At 37.8% G+C, this 11,678-nt stretch overlaps 2 protein-coding genes across 2 annotated transcripts in view; one reads left to right on the forward strand and one right to left on the reverse strand.

Moving 5' to 3' along the window:
- Fbxo38 (F-box protein 38) overlaps nucleotides 1-613 on the forward strand; it is a 69,823-nt gene extending 69,210 nt beyond the window's left edge. Inside the window, exon 22 of the mRNA XM_048811760.1 lies at nucleotides 603-613. The gene's annotated coding sequence lies outside the window, so the exon portion shown is untranslated. The remainder of the gene's footprint in view (nucleotides 1-602) is intronic.
- The window catches only part of Htr4 (5-hydroxytryptamine receptor 4), a 178,670-nt gene that overhangs the window by 6,136 nt on the left and 160,856 nt on the right, over nucleotides 1-11,678 (reverse strand). The window lies entirely within an intron of this gene.

Genomic DNA, 11,678 nt, shown 5'->3' on the forward strand with positions numbered 1-11,678 from the left:
AAACCAAGGTGTAGGCAGAGTTGTGCTCTTCTGGAGATCTCTGCAGAAGAATTCATTCCTTTCCTTTTCTAGTTGGTAGCGAACTCCCACTTTCCTCGACTTCTGGGCCCACTGCTCCAACTCTGCTTCCATCATCACAGCTCCCTCTGGGACGCTGACCCTCCTGCTTCCTGCTTCTAAGGATACTTGTGATTACAGTGAGCGCACCCAGACCATCCCAGACGATCTCACCTTCTCCAGAGGCACAGCCTAATCATATATATCTACAGAGTCCCTTTTGCCACATAAAATAACATGTTCACAGGTGCTGAAGATGAGGATGTGGACCTCTTTGGGTGGTCATTATTTTACTGACCACAGGTGTTTTGGTTTTTTTTCTTTTAAAAAATGGGGACTGAACTCAGGTGTACTCGACCACTGAATTACCTTCCCAGGCCTTTTGATGTCTTATTTTGTGATAGAGTCTAAGTTGTCCAGGTTGGCTTTGAACTTCTGATCCTCCTATGTCAGTCTCCCGAATCGCTGGGATTATAGGTGCGTGCCACTAGGCTGGGTACCCACAGGTGATTTCTGAGGTGTCCAGAGATGTCTGTGGCTCAGAGTGGTAGTGGTGGAGGTGGTGAGATGTAGCAGGCTTCAAGATACACCTTGAAGGTTCAGCTGAAAGGACCTGAGGATGCACTGCACACAGGGCCGGTGAGGGCTTTCCCGGCACAGGCATGGGCTGGCAAAGGCACCAGGCAGGAAACGGTGTGGAGTGGTGAGGAGAGCTCACACAGCGGGGCAGAGAATGCCGAGAGATGAGGCCCAGAAGGAGGTGGGGCCATCACTGTTGAGGGTCTTAGCAGACGGAGGAGGCTGCATGCTTAGGTGATGGAGAGTGAAATGAACACTGCTGCACTGGGGAGAGTGGCCTCAAACTAATGATCCTCCTGCCTCAGCCTCCCAAGTAGCTGAGATTGATAAACCTGTGACACTATGCCCAATCTCTAGACCCATCTCTAGAAGAGGAAAGACGAGGTCCTGAGCAAGAGAAGCAGTAAAGGTGGCAGGAGAGATTAAGACCTTGTACAGGGCGATGGGCCTGCTGCCATCACTGACTCCAGGTGGGACTGGCTGAGAAGCAGTGTCCAAGGCAAGTCTGGGTTTTCAGGTGGGCCAGAAAGTGAGTACAGATGCCATTAACAACAGGGTCCCCTCCCCGACTGCACTGCCCCTGTCAGGAGCTGGACCTGGGGTGATCAGCACTCTCACAGAACAGGGTTTCTGTTCCTCTTCAACGTGTTGGTTGCTCTACTCTCAAATCAGCTTGTCTTGAAAATGGATGATCTGAGTTAGAACGTTAGACCCTGAAGAAACCCATGCTCCTTATTTTAATACCAGTGAAGGCCAGAATACTTCTTGTTCTAGCAATCCATTAGACATCCCTGTATCTTTCCAACAAATGTGTCTTTGGTCTTTCTTTAGTACGTATGAATGGACTTATAACCTGTGCTTGACATTCTTGAGAGCATGCACCCACACTTTCTTCTTTCTTCCTGGCAGAGACTACCTGCTGCAAGAGCAAAAGTGCCACGTGCATGACAGTTAAGGAACCGGCTCGTGATCTTTTCTCCAAACCTAAGGGTCTGCTAGGGGAGTCCTCTGGAGAATGCTTAAAATAATAATGCAAGAATTTCATGTGACTGGGGTTGTGTTAGGAGGATGCAATGTCTGAAGCTGTGGCAGCCCTTTTTTGACCCTGAGGGGGTCATCCTAAGATGAAAAAGAACAGACTGAGAAGCAGGGTGGAGATATGCAAAACAAAACAAACAAACAAAAAAACCTGCAAAACAAAAAGATGCAAAAAACCTGATAAATGACCTCATTGTTTATGTTAATTTCAAGTAGGTATTCTAATCCTTGAGGGTCAAAGTGTTCTCAATGATGTACCACCCATGATGCCTGACTTGCTTGTCTATGCCATCTTCTCACATTCTACCACATCTAAATTCTACCTACACTTTTTGACCCAGATCAACATCCTTCTCCTTCCAGAAGCCACCTACACATCTATCAGCATTTATTTTCTGTAGGAACACAAATTTTATCTGCTAATGTCAGGGGTCAGATAAGGCACACGTCTGACCTTCTGATGTTTCTGAAAGGCACAGTTTACATCTTAGGAGACATCTTTTCTTAAGACAATCATTCAGCCCTATAGCTGAGTCTGCACTGTGTGCTTTTAAATTACTGTATTTAATGTTTTTATTGTCTATGCTGTCAGTACCCTTAGTTTATAAGTTTGTATCCCACAGCTGTGGAAACTGAAACTCGGAGTTGAAGATTTGCCAGAAGCCCCTCAGGGGTGATTGGTGGAGCCAGGCCTGGAACCCCGGCAGGTTAGAATCCAGAGCCCCTTATCCTATGAGTGCTTCTCAGTCTTGTTTATTTTTAAGATTTTAAATATAGCCCTTGATACCTCACAGATGCTGAAGAATATCATAGAATCTATGGAAATATTTGTTGACTAGATAACAGAAGGATATGATCTTCTAACATTGCTGGGCACTTGAATTAGTTACAAAAGATGTGGGCAAGTATTCTCCTGTTGATCTTTACTGAGCCCTTATGTGTTACACATGCAGAAAATCTCTGCATCTGTAATATCTCTTTCCATTTCTCCGTGTTCCATGCTGTATCTTCTCTGTGGGTGTAAGGGGAGGTACAATCCCCTCCACACAGTCCTTTTTCAGTCATAGCCCTGATGTAGACTTGTTTTGGAGTTTTGGTTTCCCTCTGTGAAGGACACTTAGAAAAATCTTGCTGAGTGGGGACATTACCATGGAAACCCTGTGGTTGAAAAGCCAGGGAGTGTGCCGTGTGTGTTTGTATGGGCCTCCTCCAGCAGCCCTTCAGTGATGCAGCATCTCCACTATCTAGACACCTGCACTGGTTGTTTTTAAAGGACTCTGAGTCATAGCACTGTTGTCACAAAAGGTTTGGACTTGTCTTGTTGTATTTCCCAGTTTTTCTCTCAGAAAATATTTAAGCTTAGTTTCTTGCAACACACAGGAGAACAGAGACTGGAAACTAGAAAGAGAAGGGAGATATCTGATGTTAGTAGTCAATGAACTGATGGAAGGAAATGGTAGCTGACATTTACAAAGAGAAAAGAAACTATAAAAGACAACAAAATCAACACAGAAAGACTATGGGAGCCATTAACTGTATTTTAGAAAAATATTTCCATATCTCCCAAGGCCATTACTTTACTGCAGGATAATTTAATGGAAATTTGAAAAGATTACCTCAACAAAGTCATTTCAAAATTGATTTGCTACTATTTGACACTGGGTAAATCCAAATAAAGTCTACAGTTCAGTTAATAGTACTGGGCCAACTCTAGTTTTCTATTTTTGATAAGTGTACCGTGGTTATGTGAAATATTAGTATTAGGAAAAGCTGAGTGGAAAGTATACAGGATTTCTGTACTATTTCTATTCTCTACAGAAATAAAATTATTTCAAAATAAAATGTTTTTGTACAACTGAAATATAAGAGCATTTTCTAGGCTAAAAGTTGAACGAACTGAAAAGATCAAAGGCTCTTCTTAGATATGTTAGAGAGGTGAGGTTGCTGGGCAAACTACTGACTCCAGACAGACAGACAGATACAGAAAAGAAAATTGACTGGAGCAGAAACTTCCCTGGGAATCAGTGCCAGAGTAGAAATATCTAAACTGCAATTAGCCAATTGCTAGAGGCTCAAATTGGGCAAGTCTGAGAGAGAAAAACTCCAGGGGACACTGGTAATAGGGAACCCCCCACATTTGTGTGAGTTTTGCTTCCAGGAGCTCAACGAATTTTCATAGTCAATAGAGAAAAATCTCCTTGTGCATCTGGCAGGGAGAGGGAACAGTAAGTATTTCAAAATATCCTAGAGCATTCTGTTCTTTTTAACGAGGTCTGCCTTCAGGAGAAACAGCTTAACAGAGCCGAATCTATTGGGGTTTGGTCAGAGCTCAACTGATGTCGGGGAAGGGAAATATACAACTCTGTCCCCATCTTGCCATTGTACTCCACCTAAGGTGTGGGCAGGGGTAGAGCTGAGAAGTCCTTCTGAAGTAAAAGACAAAATTATAGAACAGTTTCCCACTTCCACACCCTAGCACCACATCTCCAAAGGCAGTCCTAGCACATCATATCCAGCTATCAAAAAAAAAAAAAAAAATTCAAGGCATACCAAGAGGTAAAAAATACAGTTTAAAGGGTGAATCAAGCATCAGAAACAGATGTGGAAGGCATATTAGAATTACTAGATAGAGAATTTAAAACACCTATGATTACTATGCTAAGAACTCTCATGAATAGAGTAGACACCATGCAATACATTTAATATAACCAAAGACATGGAAATTCTAAGAAAGAACCAAATAGAAATTCTATGGATCAAAAACCCTGTGACAAAATTGAGTACTGCCCTTGGTAGACTTTACTAGACTGGACTCTACTGAGGAAAGAGTCTCTGGACTTGAGAATATCTTAACAGAAAACACAAAAACTGAACAGCAAAGAGAAAAAAAATACTGAGAAACTAACAGAGTATCCAAGAACTATTCAATAACTACAACAGATAAAAATATGCACAATGGGAATACCAGAAGAAGAGGAGGGGGAAAAAAAGAGAAATATTTGAAGCAATAATGAATGAGAATTTTCCCCAAATTAAAATTAGACACCAAACCACATATCCAGGAACCTGAGAGAATACCAAGCAGGACAAATGCCAATAAAATTATACCTGGCATATAATATTTGACTAAATAAATCAAAGATAAAGAAAAATATCTGAACGAAGCCAGAGAAAAGAAAACCTTATCTATAGAGGAACAAAGATAAGGATTACATTCAACTTCTCAAAACCATGCAAGCAAAACAATAGTGTAGCAAAATATTTAAAGTGTTGAGAGAAATAAAAAAAAATCTACACTTATCTGGAATTCTGACCCTGTAAAATTGTTCTTAAAAAGTGAAGAAGAAATAAAGTCTTTCCCAGAAAAAAATTGAGGGAATTTCATTCTTGCCACTATACTTGCAATATCTTGCAAGAAATGTTAACAGAATTTTTTTAGAAAAAGTGAAAATAATAGAGACCAGAATTTAATATTTACACAAAGAAAGGAGAGCATCTAAGAAAAAGTTAAGATAAAATAAAACCTGTTGTTTTTTTCTTAATTCATCTGACAGATAAGAGTTTGTTCAAATATTGCAACAATGTATTCCATTATGTATGTTTGTATGTGAATATGTGTGTATGTGTACCTATAGGATAAAGAAGGACATTACATAATAATGGGAAAATACTACAAGACGACATAATAATCCTTAACATGTAGGTATCTAACAACAGAATGTCTAAATTCAGGAAGCAAAACCTGGTAAAAGTTCAAGAAGAAACAGACGAATCAACTATTATAACTGGAGACTTCAATACTCCTCTATCAGAAATGTACAGAGGCAGAAGCAAGAGATTTAGGACATAGTTGAATTCAACAGAACTATCAATCAATAAAATTTATATATATATATATATATATATATATATATATATATATATATATATATATAAAATTTAACTTAACAGAATAGACATTCTTCTCAAGCTCATATGGAGCATCCTTTATTGTAGACCACATGCTTTATAAAACACACCTCAACAAATCAAAAAAAAAAAAAAATAGAAATCATATAATGTCTGCTCTAAAACCACAGTGGAATTAAGGTAGAAGTCAATTAAAAAAAGATAGTTGAAAACTTCCCTTGTACCTCCCTCACCAAAAAGAAACCTTGGAAATTGACTTATTTCTAAATAACTCATGGGTCAAAGAAGAAATCTCAAAAGAAGTTAAAAAATATTTTGCACTAAAGGAAAATGATAACATAACCTAAAATTTCTAAAGATGCAATGAAATCAGTACTTGGGGGGGGAATTTAAGACATTGAAAACATATTTAGAAGAGATAAAAGATCTAAAATCAATAATCTAACTTTCTACTTCAGAAAACTAGTGGGTAAAAGAAAACTAAATCCAAAGTAAGTTCAACAAAAGATATATTAGAGCAGAATTCAATGTAATTAAAAGTAGATCAATAAAAAGATCAATGAAACTATAATGGGGGTGGGGGGAGCATGAGAGGAAGAGATGAACTTTAGACACGGCAAAGGGAGGGAGGGGAAGGGGGGCGATGGGGGTAGGAAGGACGGTGGAATGAGATAGACAAGTGCATGTATGAAGCTACGAATGGTGTGACTCTACTTTTTTTTTTTTTTAATATTTACTTTTTAGGTGTAGATGGACACAACACAATGCCTTTATTTTTATGTGGTGCTGAGGATTGAACCTGGGTTCCACCCGTGCTAGGCGAGCGCTCTACGGCTGAGCCACAATCCCAGCCCAAGTGTGATTCTACTTTGTGTACAACCAGAGACATGAAAAATTGTGTTCTATATGTGAAATATGAATTGAATCACATTCTGCTGTCATGTATAACAAATTAGAATAAATAAAATTAAAAAAAGAAAGATCAATGAAACCAAAATCTAGTTCTTTGAAAAGGTCAATAAAATTGATAAGCTTACAATCTAGCTGAGAAAAGGAATGAATTACTATTATCAAAAATGAAAGTGGGGACATCACTACAAATCCCATGAGCATTAAAAAGGGTAATTCAAGGAAACAACTCTATACTAACAAATTTGATTACCTAAATTTAAGTGGACCAATTCCTTGAAAGATATAACCTATCAAAATTCACCAAGAAGAAATAGAATTGGCTTATATCTACTTAACTTAATAGAACAGGGATATGTTCATTAAATCAACTGAATACCTAATTAATAGCCTACTGAAACACAACCTAGCAGACTCAGATGTGTTCTCTGGTGAATTTTACCAAACTTTTAAGGAAGAAGTTATATCAATTCTCTACAATATCTTTCAGAAGATAGGAGCAGAAGGAATATGTTCAAACTCATTGTATGAGGTCAGTATTACCCTAATACTAAAACCAGACAAAGACATTACAAAAAGAAAATGATCAATATTCTTGTTAGTCCATTTTGTGTTGCCATAACAAAATACTCGAGGCTGGGTAACTTGTAAAAAAAAAAGGAGGGGTTTATTTGGCTCATGATTCTTGTGGGTGGAAAGTCCAACGGCATTGCACTGGCATCTGGTGAGAGCCCTTTGGCTGCATTACAACATGGTAAGTGGCACATGTGGAAGAGCTACCATGGTGAAAGAAGAACCAAGAAGTTGAGCCAGGAGAGTGGAAATTGAAAAATCTAATCTCATAGGGATGAAACTGGTCCCATGAGACCTGACCTACTAATTTCGGAAGGTACCTCCACCTAATGGCTTTCTACTAGCACTACCTCTATTCATCTTCTTGCAATATCATTATAATGGGAATTAACCTTACAACACACGAATCTTTAGGCAACCATATCCAAGCCATAGCAGTCACTCATGAACAAAGATCCCATAAAACTCAACAAAATATTAGTAAAATAAATCTTACAGTGTAACAAAGGGTTGTACAACACCAGATAGGGTTTATCCCAGGGATGCAGGGCAAATTTAACATTAGAAAACCAATTAATGTAATCTATTCATCACATCAACAGACTAAAAAAGAAAACACACATGATCATATATATAGATCTGAAAAAACCCAATACCCATTAATGAGTAAAAACTCTTGAGTAAAATGTATTGCTGGTGGGGATGCAAATCTGTACAACCACTTTGAAAAGCAGTATGGAGATTCTTCAGAAAACTAGGAATGGAACCACCATATTACCCAGCTATCTCACTCCTTGGTATTTATCCAAAATAATTAAAATCAGCACGCTATAATGATACAACACTGAAATGTTTACAACAGCACAATTCAAAATAGGCAAATTATGGAATCAATGAAGATGCCCGTCAATAGATAAATGGATTAGGAAAATGTGTCATGTATACATAATGGAGTTTTACTTTTACTCAGCCACAAAAAAGAATGAAATAATGACATTTGTCAGTAAACAGATGGAAATGGAGAAAGATATGCCACATGAAATAAGCCAGATTCAGAAAATCAGCCAAATGCTTTCTCCTAAGTGTTTTTTTTTTCCCAGAGAAAATAAGAGAAATAAGGTAGGGAGGGGATTGGCTATCATAAAGATAAAGGGAAGATCAGTGGAGTAAAATGAGAGAGAGGGAGGGAGGAAAGGAAAGAAGAAGAAATATGGAGTAAATTAAACAAAATCACATTACATACCCACACAAAAGCACCAAAGGGAATTTTATCATTATGTATATGTAGAAAGTATCCATCAAAAATAAATAAATGAAGGAGTGAAAGAAGATCAGTGTAGAGGAAGAAGAATGGGGGAGGGAGGAGGGGAGTAAAAGTGGAAAGGAATAGGGATTGAGAAAAAATAAATCTTCTGTGTTTTGTCCACTATTGCTGTGTGGAGAGGAAAAAAAAAATTCCTTCTTTAAAAAACTCTAAGTAAGAAGGAAAATGGCGTGCCGGAGAGAGGCCGCATTCTGTGTCGCTCTGTGATCCAGATCTCACCTAATCAGAATACTGCATCTCTGAGAGTGTTAGAAGACCCCGATCCATAAGCTCTCTGCAGAAATCACCAGTGCTGTGACCCCATGCAGGGCTCCAGGCCTTAGCATTCAAGCACGATGCTCAGCATCTGAGTAGGACTCCTGGCTCCCAACACCCAAAGTCCGAAGTTCTAGCCAATGCAGGGCTTGCAAGTGCCTTAGCAGAATCACCTTTCAACTTATCTGCAGATCTCCAAGACTTTACTCCGCTCCCATGCAGGTCACTCAGCTGCTACCTACCCACAGAATAAGCCATCACCCGGCTCCCCCAACCCCACCAGACACCCTGGTGCTGAAAGCCCAACATTCTCCCATATTCAGTGGGGGAAGCTCCCAGATCAGATCTTCAGTGGCCAGGAGAGGTCTTGGAACCCTAAAAGAGCACTCCAAACCTATAGGGTAAAAACAATGACACCCCAGACTCATGGAGCTGGAAAGGAAGACACACGAGTAACATGAAAAGACAAGGGAAGAAAGTGCCCCAAACAAATCAAGACACCACATCATTAGAATCATTGGCAGCCACAGCAGAAGAAATTATAGAGAAGGAGTTTAGGATGTACATGGTTAAAATGTTCTGTGAATTCAAGGAAGATATAACAGAACAAAGACAGGCAGTGAAAGATCACTTCAACAAGAAGCTACATAAACAATTACAGGAAGCAAAAGATCACCTCAACAGGGAGATAGAGGTTCAAAAAAAAAAAAAAAGAAATCCTTTTTTTTTTTTTTTTTTAGAAATCCTTGAAATGAAAGAAACAATAAACCAAATTAAAAGCTCAAATGAAAGCATCACCAACAGAGTAGACAAGTAGACTACTTGGAAGATGGGACATCAGACAATAAAGACAAAATATATAATCTTGAAAAGAACACAGACCATACAGTGATAATGGTAAGAAACCATGAGAAGAATATTCAAGAAATATGGGATAGCATAAAATGATCAAATTTAAGAGTTATTGGGATAGAGGAAGGCATAGAGGGACAAACCAAAGGAATGAACAATCTATTCAATGAAATAATATCAGAAAACTTTCCAAACATGAAGAATGAAGTGGAAATCCAAATTCCAGAAGCCTACAGATGCCAAATATACAAAATCACAACAGATCCACACCAAGGTAATTATAATAAAAATGCCCAACATACAGAATAAGGAGAGAATTTAAAAAGTCTCAAGAGAAAGGAATCCGATTACATATAAAGAAAAACCAGATGGCAGATTTTTCAATACAGACCTTAGAAGCTAGAAAATTCTGGAACAACATATATCAAGCTCTGAAAGAAAATGGATGCCATCCAAGAATCTTGTATCCAGCAAAATTAAGCTTTAGATTTGAAGATGAAATAAAAACCTTCCATGATAAACAAAAGTTGAAAGAATTTATAGCTAGAAAACCAGCACTAAAAACACTCTTGGAAAAAATATTCCATGAAGAGGAAATGAAAACCAACAATAAAATCAGCAGAGGGAAGTAGTACCCTAAAGGAAAATCTAATCAAAGAAGAAAATTAAGTCAAGTTAAATAATAAAAATGAACAAATATGGCTGGGAATACAAACCATGTCTCAATAATAACCCTGAATGTTAATGGCTTAAACTCACCAATCAAAAGACATAAGCTAGCAGATTGGATTTTAAAAAGACCCAACAATATGCTGCATCAAGGAAACTCATCTGATAGGAAAAGACATACACAGACCTGAAGGTGAAAGGTTGGGAAAAATCATACCACTCACATGGACTGTGGAAGCAAGCAGGGTTTGAATCCTCATATCAAATAAAGTAGACTTCAAGCCAAAGTTAATCAAAAGGGATAAAGATGGACATTACATACTGCACAAGGGAACTACACACCAACAAAACATAACAATCATAAATATATATGCCCCCAAATAATGGTGCAGCTATGTTCATCAAACAAATTCTTCTCAAGATCAAGAGTCAAATTGACCACAACACAATAATCTTGGGTGATTTTAACACACCTCTCTCACCACTGGTACATCTTCCAAACAAAAGTTAAATAAAGAAACTATATAGAATTCAATAATACAATCAATAACTTAGACTTAACTGTTATACATAGAATATTTCAACCTGCATCAAGCAGATATACTTTCTTCTCAGCAGCACATGGATCCTTGTCTAAAATAGACCATATTCTATGCAACAAAGCAACTCTTAGCAAATACAAAAAAGTACAGATATTACCATGCATTTTATCAGATCATAATGAAATGAAATTGGAAATCAATGACAAAATAAAAAATAAAAATTACTCCAACACCTGGAGACTAAACAATATGCTACTGAATGAACAATGGGTTGCAGAAGACATCAAGGAGGAGATTAAAAAATTCTTAGAGTTAATTGAGAACATAGACACAACATATCAAAATCTCTGGGACACTATAAAAGCAGTACTAAGAGGAAAGTTCATTTCATGGAATTCATTCCTTAAAAGAAGAAAAAGTCAACAAATAAATGAACTCACATTACATCTCAAAGCCCTAGAAAAAGAAGAACAAATCAGCAGCAAAAGCAGTAGAAGGCAGCCGGAGCAATTAGACAGACGAAAGAAATTAAAGGCATAAAAATAGGAAAAGAAGAACTTAAAATTATCACTATTTGCGGATGACATGATTCTATACCTAGAAGACCCAAAAGGGTCTATAAAAAAACTACTAGAACTAATAAATTAATTCAGCAAAGTGGCAGGATATAAAATCAACACGCATAAATCAAAGGCCTTTCTGTATATGACAAAACTTCTGAAAGGAAATGAGGAAAAACACCCCATTCACAATATCCTCAAAAAAAATAAAATACTTGGGAATCAACCTAACAAAAGAGGTGAAAGACTTATACAATGCAAACTACAGAACCCTAAAGAGAGAAATAGAAGAAGATCTTAGAAGATGGAAAAGTATACCCTGTTCATGGATAGGCAGAACTAACATCATCAAAATGGCGATATTACCAAAAGTTCTCTATAGGTTTAATGCAATGCCAATTAAAATCCCAA

The sequence above is a fragment of the Marmota marmota genome, unplaced genomic scaffold (genome assembly GCF_001458135.2).
Source record: "Marmota marmota marmota unplaced genomic scaffold, marMar, whole genome shotgun sequence".
NCBI lineage: Eukaryota > Metazoa > Chordata > Mammalia > Rodentia > Sciuridae > Marmota > Marmota marmota.